The sequence below is a fragment of the Vombatus ursinus genome, unplaced genomic scaffold (genome assembly GCF_900497805.2).
Source record: "Vombatus ursinus unplaced genomic scaffold, bare-nosed wombat genome assembly UNPS02015398.1, whole genome shotgun sequence".
Taxonomy (NCBI): Eukaryota; Metazoa; Chordata; class Mammalia; order Diprotodontia; family Vombatidae; genus Vombatus; species Vombatus ursinus.
This window is the reverse complement of record NW_020955176.1, coordinates 1,266,079-1,284,961: the sequence shown is the minus strand read 5'-3', so window position 1 is coordinate 1,284,961 and position 18,883 is coordinate 1,266,079. Positions and strand designations below refer to the sequence as shown.

Here is an 18,883-nt window from a genome sequence, read left to right as displayed (position 1 = left end):
TGGTGGTTTTGAAGCTCAAATGAAATAATGGATGTAAAGTTCTTTGCAGAACCTTAACACACTATATGAATGTCAGCTTTTATCATGTGCAATATAGACCGTGACTTCCCTGGAGGTGCCTGTCCACCAAGGCTTTGTCTTTCAGGTTTATTTATTCACTCCCACTATGAAAAACAACAATCTGTGCTCATCCCTTAATATTCTTAGAGTCAGAGTGAGTCTCATGCCCAATTTAGCCCCTGTGTCTTCCACCTGCCCATCTCATTAGGAGCTCCTGCTGGGATTTCCATCATTAGATTATAAGTTCTTTGAGGGCAGGGACTGTCTTTTGCCAGTATCCCCAGGGCTTAGTACAATGCCTGGCATGTGATAGTTGCTTAATAAATGTTTGTTGACTTACTGACTGACTGATACAGCTAGTTTGGGAAATATATGAGAAGGGCATGATGGGAACAAGCCATACAAGATAAGAACCTTACCCATTGAAAAAGGAGGCAGGGGCTTCCGGAAGAGGTAGCAGACCACAAAACTGGAAATAGGAACTTATCTCACCTTTCTTTCTGCATCCTGGTAGAACCCTATCCAGTCTGACTTCTAGAGAGACACTGGGGTGGGGGTGGGGGAGAAGCTGTTTAAGTGAGAGGCTACAGGTATGGAGTAGGCTCTGGGGAAAGAGGAAGTGGCTTAAAGCCTCTCTTAGGAAGTAGCTTTCCATTTCAGAAGCTTGTTAATGAACTGCAGGCAGAGCCCTCCACCCGTCCCTCAAATGCTTGGAGCTCATCACAGAAGCTACCTCAGCCCCAGCTCCAGTGACCCATCCCAGGTAACACCGGCCAGGCACCTTCCTGCTCAAGAGCCCCTAGAGTCAACTCTTGATCCCAAGGCCACCTGAGGACATGATTCAATTTATTTGAACAAACATTTTTAACATTTCGTGTGTGGACTCACAAAGGGCTGCAAAAAGCATCACACTCTGTGTGCTGGTCACAATATCCTAAAGTATGATATCAGTTGGTTGTTTATTTGGGACAAAATGGGAAGCTGCATCTACTACTAACCCCTTCAGAGATCCTCTCAACTGAAGGGAATATGAAGCAACTTGACCCAATATAGCATCTTGGAATCGTGAAAACAGCCCTGGACTGGAGTCAGATGAACAGGGTCCAAAGCCAAGCTCTGCTCCTTGCTTCCTCTGTGTCCTTGGGCAAGTCGTTTAAACTCTCTGGGCTTTAGTTTCCTTATCTATAAAATGAGGAGATGGGATTAGATGGCCTCTAAATTCCCTTCCAGATCAAAATCTGTAATTCTGTAGTCTAAATAAGGCATCTAGGTGGTACATTGGATAGAGTGCCCAGCCTAAAGTCAGGAAGATTTGAGGTCAAACCTGGTCTCAGAGACTTACTAGCTGGGCAAGTCATTTAACCTATGTCTGACTCAGTTTCCTCTTCTGTAAAATGGGGAAAATAATAGCACCTATCTCCCAGGGTTCTGATGAGAATCAAATGAGATAATAATTGTAAAGTGCCTGACACATAGTTGTTAATTATTATTATTTCCACAGTTCTCAAACTTTCTAGTCTCAAAAATTATCATAGTCCCCTCTCAAAGAGCTTTTATTTGTGTGTATTTATATCTATCAATATTTACCATATTAGAAATTAAAACAACTTAGCAATACTATGAAAAAGACCCCTGAAAAGCTCTTGGGTACCCCATACCACTCTTTGAGAACGACTGGGCTATGTAGTCATACAATACTCAGAATTACTTACAACAGATTTTTTTTCAAAGCACTTAACTGTGGAAAGCAAAAATTGCTCTTACATGGTTCTGCACTTAATACCCAAGTCACATTCTTAATAAAATTGGTTTTACTTTTGTTCTTTTTTGTGAAACCTTTGAGCTTTGCAGTTGACTTATGTGCACTGTGTATGGGGATATTATATATTACTAACATTCACTTAACTTAAGTAAACATTCATTAAGTGCTCACTATGTTCACAGCACTGGCTCTAAGAGAGAGAAAAAAAATTACCCCCGCCCTCATGCAGCTCACAGTTTGTAAAGTCATTGATTACAAATCAAAGGGAAAGGTGAACTTTCTGTTGTAACCCAAAGACAAATATTGTATCTGAAGATTCAGGTCAGGCTTAATTTAATGGTCAGAGGAATCCTAGATCTGGAATCAGAGAACCAGGACCTTGTCAAATTGTTTACCTTTCTGGCCCCCAGTTTTCTTATTTCTAAAATGAAGAGTTTAAACTATTTGACCTCTAAGGCCCTTCTCTTCATAATCTGTGATCGTGTGATCCTGTTAGTAAGTTTTTGTTTTGTTTGTTTTTCCTTCTATGTTTTATATCTCAGAAAAGCATCCTTAGTTTAGAAAATGCAAACCAGCTTCTATGGCAACCACTGCCAAATTTATAGCATTTCTTTAGATCATTCATCTTGTTGAATACAAGATAGTATATGCATCATCTTTATAAAGATACTTTCATCCACCCCATTCTGACTTGCAGTTCTAAGTGGAGGGTTACAGAAAACTGATCTATAACTTTTCTTAGCATTAGATATCATAGAAAGGGAGCAGTGAAGGGAAGGTCATGACGAACCTTCCATAAGGGACTTCAGCTCTTGGCTCAAGAGGACTAATTCAGATCTGGGGGAGCTTGACCTCAAATGGAAAAGATTCAGGTTTTCCTCCAACTCTCTAGCAGAGTTATGCCTTTACCCTGGAGTTCTGGAGATTTTCTTTTAAATAAAGGTTGGATATGGCTTATATCTAGGGTTTCTTGTATAAGAACTTAAATGTTTTTTAGAATAAGTACTTAATGTTCAAATTGGAAATCAAGCATAGGATAGCAATTTCCTCCAGTACAAAAGAAATCAAACTTTTTCCTAAAGCACATGTTAACAAATACTTAAAAACAAAACAAATAGCTCATCACACCAGTTATACTCTCTTGAAAGGTTAAAGGCACTTTGTAGTCCTGCAGAGTACAAGTCTCACTTTCATCTCAGACCTATCCTGAACAACTCTCAAGGTCTGGGTCTCTCAGTCAGCTAGCGGGTATGGCCTGCACTTCCTTAGTCCTTTCAATTGCCATATCTTCCTGGTAGTGGTGATCCACTCCTCTGAGAATCATTAAAGATGGAGGAAACATCTCCCATTGAGCAGTCGACACAAACTCAAGAACCCAGGACCTCCCAGACTCCTGAGGCAGGGCCAAGGCTAGAAACACCCACCTCTCAAGATCACGGTTAGGTCATCTGTACTCAAGGAAAGAAACACAGAACAGAACAGGCATCTCGAGGACTTAAGGTCCAGTCTCAGGCTCACCTAGACAATAAACACCTGTTCTTATCTGTTTGTTCAGCAGTTGCTGCTGGGGAAGGTGGAGTAATGGAACTCCCATGCCCCTTGCTAGAAGTCCAATGGAGAAGTTGACTCAGAGAGTTCAGATTTAAAAGAGGAAAGAGCATTTCTTCTTCCTTCTTTATAATGGGTGTGGTTCTTCCTGGCTCAGTCACCAATCATCTTTGATGTACTCTTCCAGTCCTGGAGACCAAGTCATCAGCCAAAATCTACTGGTCACTCATGTCCTTTACCAAAGAGCATGTATCCCACCAGAAAGGGCCAGACCACATGTTCAGCTTCAAAGGACATGATCCAATCTGACCTCTGCTACATACAACAATTGTTATTCAAGAAATTCAGTTTATAGGCTTCATGAATTGCTATCTGTTGTGATTTTGTCAGGCACCTTTGGTGGCAATCCTTTTATCTTGAAAACACAAAAGATACCGAGTTAATTAGAAACCGACTGCTTCCAAAACTGACAAAGATGCACACTCTACCCTGACATATTTGTTTTTGAAGGTTTTTAATTCTATCTTTATGTTAGGAATTGAGTTCTTTATACTAAAGCTGGGCTAATAATGGTAATATGTCTAAAGCTCATGAAAATTAGGCTAATTCAAACAATGCAAAATGTACACAAAAACAGAAAAAAAAATATGGCATATTTGAAGCAACAAAAATACAATTTAAAATATTCGCATTATTTTACATTTGGAACAGATACCAAACCATTCATCTTTCTTCTGTTCTTCCTTTGTTGTTCTTACTACAGACAATAACATAGTGATTTGGCAAATTGATTCTAATTCTAGACTATCTGTGCACCTTCTCCTTTTAATGATAAATTCCTTGAGAACAAAGATTCTATCTTTCTATATGTTCTGAAAAAAGATCAATAAATAAATACAGAAAATTAACTTAAAAACACTGCTAACTGCAAAAGAATAATAGCGGTAAATTGAAAGACATAATGTTGAAAGACATACTCAGTGCTATTTAACACCTATGTAGAATCTCTAACTTAAAAGTGTGGAGAGAGAGAGAGAGAGAGAAAGAGAGAGAGAGCTGAAGTTCAGAGAGGTTAAGTGATTTGCCAATAGTCACACAGACAATAAGTATTAGAAACCTGACTTGAACCAAGGTTTTCTTGACTCTTGACTTCAGCATTCTATCCCCTATTCTACTTGACTTAAGAGGTAGAGGAATAGTGAGTTAAGCTGATAGTGAAGTGAGCTTGGTGGAACCAGCTAAGTACTCACTAATTAGGAAGGTGGGAGCCATTACATTGTTGATGGTGCTTTGCAGATAAATTATGCTTAATGAATATTTGTTGAATGCAGACTCAGAGTTTGTAGAAGGAATGTAATATGAGATAATTTTGGAATAGTAGGGTGATAACAACTTTATAACTCCTTATATTCTAAACTAAGAAGTATGGGAGGCAATAGGAAACCACCGACAGTGTTTGAGTAGAAGAGTGATGTGAGCAGATGTATACATCAGGAAAGTTATCCTGGCAGTATATGAAGGATGAATCAGAGCAAAGAGGAAAGGAAAGCAGGGCTGCCTGTAAAGAGGATACTTTGGTAGTCTAGGCAGGTGATAATGAGAGCCTTATGAGGGTGGAGGCAGTGGGAATAAAGAGATAGCTATTTCCATGGGTTAATTATGGCTATTTGTAAGAAATTTTTGCCACATTCTTTGAGGAGGTTTAGTAAAATAAGACATTTAAATTACTTGGGCTAAGTGTGTTGCAAGCATTTTTTTTCCCCAACAATTAATTGTAATATAGCACTGCTCACAAACAGGTTGTGTCTATAAACACCAGTCCACTAATTAAGAACTGAAAGGAAACATTTATTTGCATTAGGATTTTCTGAATTCATTGAGCACTAACTCATTGGATGGAATGGTTTCTTTAATTCTTCAAAATAATATGCAGAAACCTCTGGAAACATTGTAAGACAATGTCAATGCTTTGTTGTAACCTATTTGTATGATTGTTAAAATTTACGTGAATGTTGCTTCAAATCTTGTGTTCTATAAAAACTTGACTTAAGTCTATATATGAGGGACAGAGACTTGTTCTTTCATTGGTATAGGGAACTCACAAGTCAGAAAGCTCACTCTACCAATGGAGGCCGGTCAGCATCTTTCCTGCCACTTACAACCTCAGGTACTTGCCCAGGGTCACACAGCTAGTATGGTTCAGAGGCAGGGCTTGAACCCCAGGTTTTCCTGACTGAGGTCAGTTTCTCTGTTCACTACACCATGTTCTTTCTAGAATCAGAAGTTATAATCCATTGGTCACAATTATAGCTTTGACCTTCATCAAGATGGTATTTAGCTAAGCAGTATGTTAGAGATGTGGTGTCAGGCTGTTGATAAAGCACTTAGCGTGGTGCCCTGAAAATTGTAGGCACTTAATAAATATTTATTCCCTTCCTCTCTTCCTAGATAAAAGGAATTGCCAGGTTTGGAGTGAGAAAGACCTGGGTTTTAATCTTGCTTCTGTGTTTTCCTATTTGTGGAATTTGAACAAAAAAAAAAACATAGTTCTCTGAATGAGCCTCAGTTTTCTCTGTAAAACAGGGATAATCATATCAATAATACCTACTCCTTAAGATTATTATTATTTTTTAGGCAATTGGGGTTAAGTGACTTGCCCAGAGTCACACAGTTAGTAAGTGTCAAGTGTTTGGTCTGAGGCTGGATTTGAACTCAGGTCCTCCTGACTTCAGAGCCAGTGCACTATCCACTGCACCACCTACCTGCCCCATTCCTTAAGATCATTGTGAGACTCATGGAATAATGTAGGTAAATTCTTTGCAAATTTTGAAGAACTCTAGAAATGTTAGTTATTATTTTTAATGATTGTTATTATTAAAGGGTTCTGTTATGTTTTTAAGTAAAAATCTTAAAACCAAAAACAATTAACTGTTTTAATCTGATTTTTTTTAACTTTCAACTTGACTTCAGTTGATCCTGTTTTTTTCAGTTGATGCTGTTTTTTATTCAGTTGTTTTTCCATCATGTCTTACTATTCATGACCCCATTTGGGGTTTTCTTGGCTAAAATACTGGAGTAGTTTCCCATTTCCTTCTCCAACTCATTTTACAAATAAGGAAACTGAGGGAAAGAGGGTTACATGACTTGGGTCACATGGCTAGTAAGTATCTGAATTCAGCTCTTCCTGATCTCAGGCCTAGCACTCTCTCCAGTGTACCATAGCTGTGTAGATCACACCAAGTTGTAAATCTGACTGAGGCTTCTCAGCTTAATGGCAGGCATCACGTCGCCAAGCCCTCCAACTGCCATAAAGACTGAAAATGCTCTAGTCTGCCCTAGGCATGCCCCGGTTCGGAACATCTGTGGTTCTTGCCAGGCCCCAGTTATCTTGTATGGGAGAAGATCGTGCTGAGCTTCCTAGGGAAGTCTTTGAACACTGGGCTTAGGAATGCCAAATTGGACAGTCTTTCACCAGATTGAAGTTGACAGCATGAATGTGATCACATAGCTAAATAGCATTTCAAAGAATTAGACTCTGCTTTCCTCTTTAATTCTACTTCAATCTCCATTACTAACTATCCCCATTTCAAAACATGAGGTCCATGGTCCTTTTCATGTCGTCAGGTTTCTTTGGCTTTGGTTCAGTGTCTAAAGGATTTTGTGGTGGCCCTTATTCCTATAGGACTTTATAAGAATTAGGGAAGAATTCTACACAATCAATGCTCCTAATTTCATTTCTGTTTATTTATCACGAAGCAGGGAGAACAGGGATTGTGAATTTATGACCCGAGATATCCAATTAAAAGAAACACTAGAACTTTTTTCCCCCTACTGGACAAGGTATATGCCCATATCCCAATGGACTGTATGAAGCCCAGAATCTAATTGGCATCTAACATCATTAGTCAGAAAACTGCTTGTTTCATTGTGGCTGTCCTTGCCCTCAGTATCCATCATAAGAACTTAAAATGATCGCTTTTACAGTCGTAGTTGTCTGTGTTAGTTATAAGCAAAGTGGGTCAGAGAGAGTGTTGCTTATATAGTGTGGTTTCTGGAAGAAATTCACCGCATAATGTAACAAGGAAGTCTATTGGGCCATGCTGAACCGCAGGAATTTTTACTAGGATAAATCAACCATGAATTCTGTTTTTGTCTTGACTCTTTGTCTTAAGAGTTCCACTAGCATTTCTGTGAGAGTGGGGATTAAGCTATATATTGGAGTCCGCTGAGGTATGCAACTTTTGCTTCATATGTATGTGAGCATATAACACCTGTCATATTGACACCGAGTTTTTTTTTTTGACAAGTTTGCTAGTCCTCCATCTCCATTTCAAAAATAAGAAAATTGAGATCAGGAGATAATAAATCACACAGCAGGTGGGTCCACACAGACAGGTATCCAGATCATTCATGAAAAGACAACTCTACAGCAATTGGGAGGGGCAGGCAGAGTCTTGGTAACAAGGGCTTTATCCTAACCAGTGAATGTAGAAGCTACTGATAACATTTTTTTTTTACTTGAGCAGAATTGAAGTCACAGAGCTTAGTACCTAGTTATCAAGAAGAATTCATTAAATTAGGATTCTACCAAATGTTGGGCCTAGTGTGAATTCCTCCCCCACCCTGCTCTGCTTTCTCTATTCTTCATCTGTCCAGGCCTTCTCAGATGCTACTTGAGCAGGTCCAGGGGCTACTTTCAGTAGTCCTAATAACCCTCCAATAACCCCTGTGCCACCTTCTTCCAGGTGCTGTCCACTGGTTGAGTGACCATGGGTGTAATGATGTCTTTGGTATATGCCCCGGATCACCCACAGTCAATGGTAGGGTCACTCACATAGTTCCCAACATCATTGTTCTTATGATTTACAGTTAAAAGCTACCATGGATACGATCTAGTTCTACCTCCTCATGCTACAAATGAGGAAACTGAGGCCTAAAAAAAATCAGGTGACTTGCTTGAGGTCCTTTCATGGAATACCACCATGGCTTCCTACCTAGGGTTAGAGTTAGGGTTAGGGTACTATTTGTCTTGGGTGTGTAGTTTCTAGTGTTAGCCCCAAACAGAAAAATTCCTATTTATGACAATGACTGGGGAGAAGTGCTTAAGGAGACCTGAATTATCCAAATGATGCCAGTGTGCCCCAAACTGACACCTTCAGATGGCTTCCTTCTTTTTCCATTTTAACAAAAATCTCTTGGTTTAGACTCCTTTGTCTAAAATGTCTCAGCATGCTAATACTTTCCCTGACTCCTTTAAGGCAGAAAAGTATGAAAGAAACAGAAAACAGGAGTACTGATACTGAATAATGATGTTTTTAGTTAGTGTGTCTAATACCTTGGACTTAGAACCCCACATTTTCATTTCCAGCTAAACCATACATCATCTCACATTGTAATATTGAAAGGAGGCGATTTCAGAAATTCACAGAAGCTACTGAAGGATTTGTTGCTGAAAAATGTCCAGTTGCTGATTTATAAAGATAATTGGGCCTCCTCACTTTGAGACTGTTATCTTGCTCTAGCCAGCTTAAACCTGAGATGGATCAATCTTGTAATCAGATTAAAACTCTAGTGAAAAAAGCTCTAGTGCATTTGTCCACAAATAAACCTAGTGTATTTCCAGTAACCCTCCCTGCTGCCTTCTTCTAGTTTTTATCTGTTGAATGATTGTGGATATAATGGCGCCTTTGGAGTATGCCCAGATCACCCACAGGCAATGTCTTAGGAAGCTAAGGAGGGTCAGTTACATTGTTCCCAACGTTAGAATTTAGAGTTCAAAGGGACTTTGGAAATCATTCCGTCCTACCCCACCCCATGCCACAAATGAGGAAACTGAGGCCTAAAAAACATCAAGTGACTTGCCCAAGGTCATATGGTAGATTCAGCTGTAGGACCCCTGACTCCAAATCCATAACAAAGATGGTATTCTAATAGAAACTCCTAGATGTTTATTTTTTTTTCTTTGTTTTACCTTCATTCAACACAAATTGAAGTGGTTTGGCTTTGAGGTGGTTTGGGGTAATAACTGTTGAAAGGAGTGGGGAGAATGGCAAACACAATTGTAGTCAGGCTCTATTCAGGGCCCTGTATTTGAGTATTCTATTCCTGAGAGCAGCTGTTAGATATTTGTCCATTCCCTGAGATGATTTTTCTCTGGAACATGGGATTGTTTGCTGCAAATGACGTGAAATCCTCCTACTGCACCAGAGCTGTGGTTCAGGATATTTTAAGAATCCAGGGGTGTTATGCTAGGAAGAATTGAATTATTTAAGTAAAACAAACAAACAAGCAATTCTGGGGTTTCCTTTAAGTACAATCTGCAATTTTAAATTGAAGGTCTTTGGAGAAAGGGGAGGCTCAGGATGGTTTTGGTGTATTGTAATGCAATTGAAAAAGACATCAGTCCAGATTTCTCCTGCAATTTATTCTTTGAAAATGTAGCTGAAAATATCAAAACAAGATATTTCAGCAATCCCTTTGTCTACTTGCTTCCTGTTCACTTGAGGCAAGTCCCTTGTCTTGTCACTGGTTTGTAAAAAACAGCTCAATCTTTGACTGAATACTGCAGGGTTGGGGTGGTAACACATGCATAATAAGCAGCCAGGGCTGGCTGTTTAGATGTGAGTGAGGAGAGCGAGAGTCTAAACCTGCTGTTATCTGCACAGATTGTTCCTCTGGCCTAGGCTCCTGGCCTAATAAATAGCCTGTGAGATAAATATAGAAGGATCCATTTTTCCTCCTCCGATAACATGTGTGAAGAGATCTCATTACGTCACTGTCCCTGAAAAGTAATAATAATAAAAATAATGGTGATAAATCTCCTAACGGCTTTTCATCAACAATTAGAAATTACTGCACAGGCTGGACACGAGGTAATGGGAAGAAAATGAATGTGGGACAGTCCAAATGTTTGCAGTAGTCAGAGACGTTATTGGATTCTTGCCTCCTCTCTCTTTTGTTTATGTAGTCACAGGGCATCTACGCAGCGGGAGGGCCCACAAAGCAAGGGTGATGGAGACAGAGTCTCATTACTGTTTCAACACACTCCCCTAGTGGCCACAGTGCGCATAGTCCACACAGAGAAGAAAGGAAGGCTGCTTTCCCCCAAGTTCCGAGAGAGCCGGCTCAGACAGGCAGGATGAGTCCTGCTCACTCCTCCTTTCACTCTGGACCCTCCTCGTCTCTGATGACAGCTATTTAGAACAGTGTATGCACACCTCCTAGAGTGAAACCGTCTAAGGCTGAGTTTGGGGTCAGAACTGTCTTTTGTCTTTGGTTAATCACTTCCACCCCCATGTTGACAAATAAATAATGACTAAAGAGTGAGTTAGAAAGAGAGAGAGAGAGAGAGAGAAAGGAAGGAAAGAAAGAAAAGAAAGAAGGAAAGAAGGATGGAAAAGAAAAGGAAGGAAGAGAAAGAAGGAAAGAAAGAAAAGAAAGAAGGAAAGAAGGATGGAAAAGAAAAGGAAGGAAGAGAAAGAAGGAAAGAAAGGAAGGAAGGAAAAGAGAGAGAGAGAGAGAACAAAATAAATGACTGTTGTCTCACATTGGTTTTGGTTCAGCCACCTGCTGGCCTTACAGAAGTCATAATCTGGTTGTGAAAGTGAACCTTTTTTTTTTTTTCTCTCCATAAAAATAGGATGTTAAATCTGACCTGTAGGTTTCTCCATTAAACTGTTTATCAAAGCCAGAAAGCCTCAATTTAATGTAAATAGGAAGACATACACACACACACACACGTACGTATATATATGTGTGTACACACACCCAAATACGTATGTGTATTAAGCACGTATAGTCTACAAGACCTCGTACTCGTAATGTCAAGGGTTGCAATAAGTGAACAAATTATGGGCCCTCTTCTCAGAGAAGTTTCCATTTCGTAGGAGGTAGAAGTGGGAGCATACAATCAGTATGCATGTAACTATAGTAATACTGGGTTGAATGTGTTAGGTGCCGTGAGAGAAACTCACAGTGCACTTAGTGCTTGAAGTGGTAGTGGGAGAAAGCTTCCTCAGGCTGTGGGCATCACTGAGGGCCTCACAGTGTAGGTAAGAGTGGAGTCCCGGCCTTCAAGGATTTGAACAGGTAGAAATGTAAAGGGAACAACACGAACATAGTGCCTTCAGTTCTAGAGGGTAGAAGACAGCCTTTGGACCCTGTATGCTGATAAGCCTCTGACAGGTATAGGCGTGGGTGTCCCATCTGCTATTAGTAAATGCTTAAGATAACTAGAATTTAAACAGACTGTAAGTAGAAATCTGGAGTGAAGGAGGTGAGTTAAATTTTTCCCAAACCTAAACAAAATCTTCAGGATAAAAAATATTGAACTAAAGCAAATATTTCTCTGCACTCTGGTTATTGTTGCTGGGAAACTGAGGCAGACAGGGTTAAGTGACTTGCCCAGGGTCATACAGTTTTTACCAATGAGGAAACTGAGGCTTAGGAAAATTAAATGACTAGGCCATGGTCACAGTTCGTAAGTGTCAGAGGTGGAATTTGAGCTGATCTCACCTGATTCCAACTCCAGGTTTCTATCCACTCTACCAGTGGTGTCAAACTCACATAGAAAAGGGGACCACTAAACTGTACATAAGGGTCCCTATAGGTTGCATTTTGACTTAGAAAACAACAAATTTACATTATCTATGCTTTATTTTATTTTTATTTATTTTGTTAAGTATTTCTCAGTTACAGTTTAATGTTGTTTGTGATGCACTCATAAGCCACAGGCAACATATTTCATACTTTTGATTTAATACTGTTTGGATATCAGTTCCTACAAGTGTAAACCGTCTTACTGAGACAACAAGATGGCAACTAGATGGGAGGGGATGAAATGGATTGTTTTATAATCCATCAGGGAACACCTTCCCTTGTGTAGAATGCCTTTTGGCTAGTGTCACATTTGCATGCCAATTAGTATCTCCTCTGTATATTAAATGCCACTTACCAAAAAATAAAATAAAAGAAATGCCAGTTAATAGCTCTGGTTTACGGTCTGTGCAGTTAATTTGGGGACTATGGGCTGATCAGGGAGAGAGACCTCACTGTCCTTTCGGTGACAACACAAAAGCAAACTTGATAGCTGTTGTTTCACTGCAGGGAAGGCAGAAAGGGACACCGGGTAAGTGTGTAATCACAAACATAAAAAAGTAATTTTTTTAAAAAAGAGTACCACAGAAAATCTACACGCACCTTAGACTAGTTTGCTTAGGGAGAACAGTTCCAGGTCAGAACACAGAGTTCTAAGAAGGCTCAGATAAATTTCTCAGTGCCCCCTGTAGAATCGGGCTTGACCGAAAGATTCCATTGTTCTTGCATACCACTTTAACAATGAAGTCCCAGAAATACTGGCCTCACCAGGTAATGAACCACAGCAAATCAGAAGGAAAGGTAAACACCGTGTTAAAAAACCAATGCCCACAGGCAGAATTGGGCTCTGAGGCTGTCAGTACGCATCATCCTGCGTCTGATTAGGATGGTTTTCCATATCCCCAACAACACCCAAACCACAATGAGGAAGTGACTTCTTGCTTTTTGAGGGGCGAAACTTTCCCTAGTGACAGTGGTCTGCATGGCATGGGAAGGTACACAAAGTCCTGTGAATCCTTACTGGTTTCAAAGTCCCAGATGGTGGGGAAGCCACCATTAGCTGTGTTGGCTTCTTGCCTGTCTCCATGCTTCAGCTGCTCACATGTAGCAAGACTGACAGATTTGGATTTCATGTCTTTATTTCCTCTGCCCCCACTCTGGGGGAGCTGTTAATGAGCAGACCATGGCAAAAGTCCAGCAAAAGGAGGTAGAAATAGAGCCGCAGTTGTGACCCCTGAACAGCCAATGACAGGGCGGTTGGGAGGAGGATATATGAAGGGAGAAATATAGTGCTAACAGCATTGGGTTCTGTATCACTGTGTGAATGTACCAATTTATAACCTTGGTATATACATGACAGATACAATGATTTTTTTTGACTCAACCTATGATTTCATCTATGTGAGAAACTACCAACGCAAATTAGCATTCTATAGTCAGTCTTAGACAGTTGTCTGGGGGTGGGGGGGTCTTGAGAGATTGTGACTTGCCCGGGTTGTCTTGTCAGTGTGTTCTGGGATCACAGGATCGCTCATCTAGGTCCAGAAGGGATAGCTCTGAGGCAGAATTTGAATGGAGTAGGTCTTCCTGACTCTGAGCCTGGCTGGCTTGCTGTCCACTATCCCATGGTGCCTCTCTGTCCTGTCCTATGTCCATATCTTACACTTCAACTTGACACTTTCATTAGGCAGCTAATATATGCAGAGGTTCCTGTTATTTATGTATCTGTTCTCTAGCACTTAGTACAAGGTCTGGCACACAGTAGGTACTTAATATACTTTTGTCAATTGATTGAATGATTGATTAATACAAAGCTAAAGTGAAATCATCCCTTTCCTCAAGCAGCTGACAGTCTTTGGAAGGGAGGGGAATATGGCATGTATACAGATAGGTATAATATAAGCTTGGACCAGGAAAAGTTGCTTATAGAATTTAAGGAGGAAGAGGACACTACCAATTAGGAGAATTAGAAGAAAAAAAAAACAAAAAGAAGGTACCAACTCAACCAAGCCTTGACTCAAGGGAAGACAAGAATCTTGAAAGATGGAAATGAGGAGGCAGTGCATTACACATATGGGGATGGGGGTGACTATACAGATCCCCAGAAACCTGAGATTGCATTTTAAGCTTAGAGAGCTGCTAGTAGGCCAATCTACCTGGAATGTGTTGAAGTGGTGTAGTATGAAATAAGAGGAAAGATAGGTGAGATCCATGTTATGAAGTGTGTTAATTGCTAGGAAAAGGAATTAGTGATTTTTTTTTCCAGAGTGATAGGGATTTATTTATTTTTTTTTTTTGGCAATTGGGGTTAAGTGACTTGCCCAGGGTCACACAGCTAATAAGTGTCAAGTGTTTGGTCTGAGGCTGGGTTTGAACTCAGGTCATCCTGAATTCAGGGTCTGTGCTGTATCCACTGCGCCATCTAGCTGCCTCTCCACTGCGCCATCTAGCTGCCCCAATGCAGCCTGTGATAGGGATTTATTAAAAGCTTTTGGACAGGGAAATGTCATGATCAGACCTGGGTCTTAGGAATATTGTTTTGCTAACTACAGGTGAAAGATAGATTGGAAAGCAGAGAGGAGAGGGACTAGAGGCAGAGAGACCAATTTAGGTCTAAACCAAGGGTGTGTAACCAATACAAATAGAGATTAGGGCACAGATGGGATAGATGTGGAGATTAAATTGATCACTTAGCAACTTACTGACTAAAGGAGGTGAGGAATATAGATGAATCAGAGATTATTTTTAGCCATCAAATCTGTATGATTAGGAGAATGTTGCTGCCCTCAACAGAGATGGTATAGAGATGGTTCAGAGGAGGGAGAGTTTTAAACATAGTTTGCTTTTAGACATGTTGAGTTTGAGGTGATTGGGAATGTACAAACAGAGATTTCCAAAAGGGAAATGGAAATACAGGACTAGAATTAAAAAGAGAGATTTTGATGGATTTATAGATTTAAGAGTTATCTGCATAGAGGTAATAGTGGAACCTGTCGGAATAAATGGGACAGCTAGGTAGTGGTAAGGTGGATAGAGTGCTGGGCCTGGAGTCAAGAAGACCTAAGTGCAAATCCAGCCTCAGGTGTTTAGTAGCTGTATAACCTCAGTTTCCTCACCTGTAAAATGAGCTGGAGAAGGAAAAGACAAACCACTCCAATGTCTTTGCCAAGAAAACCCCAAATGAGGTCAGGAACAGTTGGAGAGGACTGAAAAAGACTGAACAGCAACAACAATGGGAGTAAATGAGATCATCGAAGGTGAATATGTCGATAGAAAAGAGAAAAGGGCCCAGGACAGAGCCTGAGATAACAACATGCATAAGGAACAGAAAGCCGATGATGAATCAGTAAAGGAGATTCAGCAGGAGTGTTTAGATGGGTAAGAGGAAAGCCAGGAAAAAATGCTATCTAGAAGAAAGGAATAGTCAACTGTGTCAGAAGCTACAGAGAGGTAAAGAAGGATTAGGGACGGAGAAAAGGCTGTAGGATTGAGCAATTAAGAAATCACTGAGAGAGCAGTTTGCAGTAGAGTAGTAGGGTCTGAAGGCAAATTCAAAAGGATTAGAGGAATGAGGCAGCAGGTGTAGCTTCATATTTCTAGGAGTTTAACAGAGCCAAGGAGAGCTATAAGGAGCATAGCTTTGAGGAGGCAGCAGGACTTTCTTTTTTTAATAAGGATATTTGAGCATTTTCATACAAAGTGAAGATGGAACAAGTAGATAGGGAGAGACTAAAGATTAAAGGCAGAATGACCAAAATGGGAGGGGATGGGATAAAAGGTACAAGTAATATGCTAGCTTTGACAATGACAATGGCCAACTCATGCTCTGAGACTAGAGCAAGGGAGGAGGGAACAATTGAAGATTTAGGTGGGTTTTGAATATGCAGCAGGGGAGAAGGAGACACTCATCATAGATAGCCTCAGTTTTTTCATGAAGTAGAAGATATCTGCTGAGAAAGTGGACGAAGTAGTCAAGATGATATTGAGGAGAAACTAGGAGTTTGGAACAGCTTCTGTGAGGAGTGTGATCGAGATTAAAGCTGAGATAAATAAAGGGCTTGCCAAGGAGCCATTAGAGCCAGGGGAGGCTATGAATTTATACTGGACCCAGGAATTCCAGTTTCAGAACTTCATGCAGCAGTTTTCAGCATCTCAGAGGAAAGAATGGAGAAAGCAAAGGGAAGAAGGTGATTCAGGGTTGAGGACTGGGAAGGGTATGAATAGTGGAAGAATAAGAAGAAAGATGGAAAATGCCGTGTGGAATTGATTGACTAAAGGATTTTGCTTTGGGGGAAAAAGGAAAGTGAGACCAGAACTGGGTGGTGGAAGGACTAATTGTGCAATGAGGACAAAGAGGAGGTTTAGGAGGACTGAAGCAGATGGAAAAGTGGAAGGATATGAAGGGAAGTTTTAGCATTCAGGACCAGGGCAATAGAACAGTTTAGGGTACTGCTAAGGTCTAAGGTATGATTAAAGTAGAATGGAAAAGTAGATCTAGGAAAGAAGGAAGCATTTATCAAGTGTCTTTTATGTGCAAAGAGCTATAAATATCTCATTTGATCATCACAACAACCTATTATCACCCCCATTTTATAGTTGGTGAAACTGAGACAGAGGTTAAGCTTCTTGCCTAGGGTTTCAAAGTTAGTAAGTGTCTAAGGCTGGATTTGAACTCTGGTCCTCCCGATGCCAGGCCCAGCACTTTATTTACTGTGCCACCTATATGCCTCATGGGAGTTGAGTGAGCTGGTGAACTGTGATACCAGAGAGTTTGACTTGATATCAGCATTGAATATTTAAATCACCGAGTATTGAGGGCAGGAATTGAGGTAGAGGACTTTCAATCCTAGAGAGAAAGTGAATCCAAGAACAGGAGGATATAGATGGTATAGATGAATAGAGTGAGTTATAGTGGAGGAAAATTGGTTTAGTGATGTTGGCATATGGTGGTGGGAATGATTTGGAAATAAGAAAGAAGAAGTATGCTCATTTCTGACCCAGTGTGTTGGAGAATATGACAGGAGTGACCACCACCGTATAGAGTGGCAAGGGATAAGTTGTCTTTGGAGGGGAGCCCGTTTTTGTAAATGTTAGATGTTGAGAAGAAAACTGGGATGATGGAGAATTTGGTAAGAATAGAGGAGGATTCCAGGGGACCTGGTGGAGGGGGAAGCAGAAGAGGTTAGAGATGAGAACATGGAGAGAAGTAGAGGAGAAGGCCTTTTTAAAAAACTTTTAAAATTCTGATTCACAAGGATTAGGGACTCAGGAGGTATAAATTAACTAGTCACAGGACAGAAGAAGTATCAGTTCCAGGGAAGTTGGTAGATTAAATTGTCCCAAGATTCTAATTAGAATTATCCTATGAAGAACTTATTGCTAATGATGTCTTCCAGTCCCAACCCCATTGATCTGAATGGAGAAAGGGAAGGTCAATGGTGATGGTGGTCAGGAAGATCATATGGTGAATGAGGCCTGTAGTCCCAATCAGAATGTGGCAAGAGCAGTCTTTTCAGTATTTTATCCTTTCTGCCCACAAGTCAAGCCTGGGACCATGTTACTGGTGGAGAATAAGGATGTGAACACTGTTCCTTTCCCCTCACAGTAGCAGTGTTTACATAGCTATAGCAGGAGGTAGGAGTATTATCCATGGCCCAGAAGACCGTAAGCTAAAGAAAATCTCAAATTCTAGGCATTACATAGTAGGAACTTTGCCATTTGACTTGGTGATGGTAGAACGGGAAGAAACTTCCAGCTTTCAGAATGACCAGATCTGGCCCTGAATCATAGATAATAGTCCTCAACATGCCTCTTCCTCCGGTGTTTTTTGGTAACAGGACCAGAAATCTTGAGATCTACTACTGATCTGTAATAACCAGTATTCACGTAATCAGCAATTTAATCTTACTTCAAAGTTAGATCTCATGCTAATCCAAACCATTGTATAACAAAATAGCCAATGACTTAATTTCAAGCAGTATTCAAAAACAGAAAAAACCCAACAACAAAAGTTGGACAGCTCCTTTCAGTTGGTTGTGATGGGATTTGACCTGTATACAAGGGTTCTAAGTTCACAGCCATTGAGTTAGGCTTCATAAATATATCAGAACAACATAAAGGATACACTACCACGATAACTGACCACTGTGTAGACAAGTATCTCTCCTTGTCAATAACAGAGGAGTTGGGGAGAATTATAGATCTATCAGTTTCAATAAAGAAGAATGTCTAAAGATTTTTTGTTGATCTGAATCATCGAACTTTTAGAGAAGGTTCATGTGTCCTCTATGTTTCATGTCATTTTATGGTTCATAGCTTTAGTGCTTGGAAAGGAAATGTCATGTTTCCAAAGTGCAGTTAATTTAAAACCTCAGCAGTGGGGTTTGAGAGTGGGAAGGGGAGGCCATGAAACTGTCTTGGAATTTAACTGTTGGAATTAGGTAGCCTGACTGCTGGCCAGTGTTCTGATTTGCAAGGCCTGAGGTCTGTTTCCAGGTTTGAAGCTTGTGGTCCAGGGGACAGTAGGTATTTGTTCTCACCACGTGTGGAGTAACTGCCCAGAGTGAATGCTGCTGTGGAGTGTGAAGCATGCAGAGGGCTTAATTCCTGGCAGTGTGAATTGAAAGGAATCCAAACCTAGTTCCAGTTCACAGTAATAAAGTATTTGTGTACATGTATGTGTTTGTCGGCACAGATGCCAAGTTCTACTAGGCAGCTAGGTGGTGCAGTGGATAGAATGCTGGGTCTGGAGTCAGCAAGGCCTGAATTTAAATCCTGCCTCAGACAATTGCTGTCCTACCTTAGGCAAGTCATTTAACCTCTGTCTGCTTCAGTTTCCTCATCTGTAAAATAAGAATAATAATAGCATATACCTCACAGGGTTATTGTGAGGATCAAGTCAGTTAACAAATATAAAAT

General features: G+C 40.4%; 1 protein-coding gene across 3 annotated transcripts in view; it reads left to right on the top strand.

The window, feature by feature from the left end:
• NCAM1 (neural cell adhesion molecule 1) overlaps nt 1-18,883 on the top strand; it is a 454,728-nt gene that overhangs the window by 289,152 nt on the left and 146,693 nt on the right. The window lies entirely within an intron of this gene.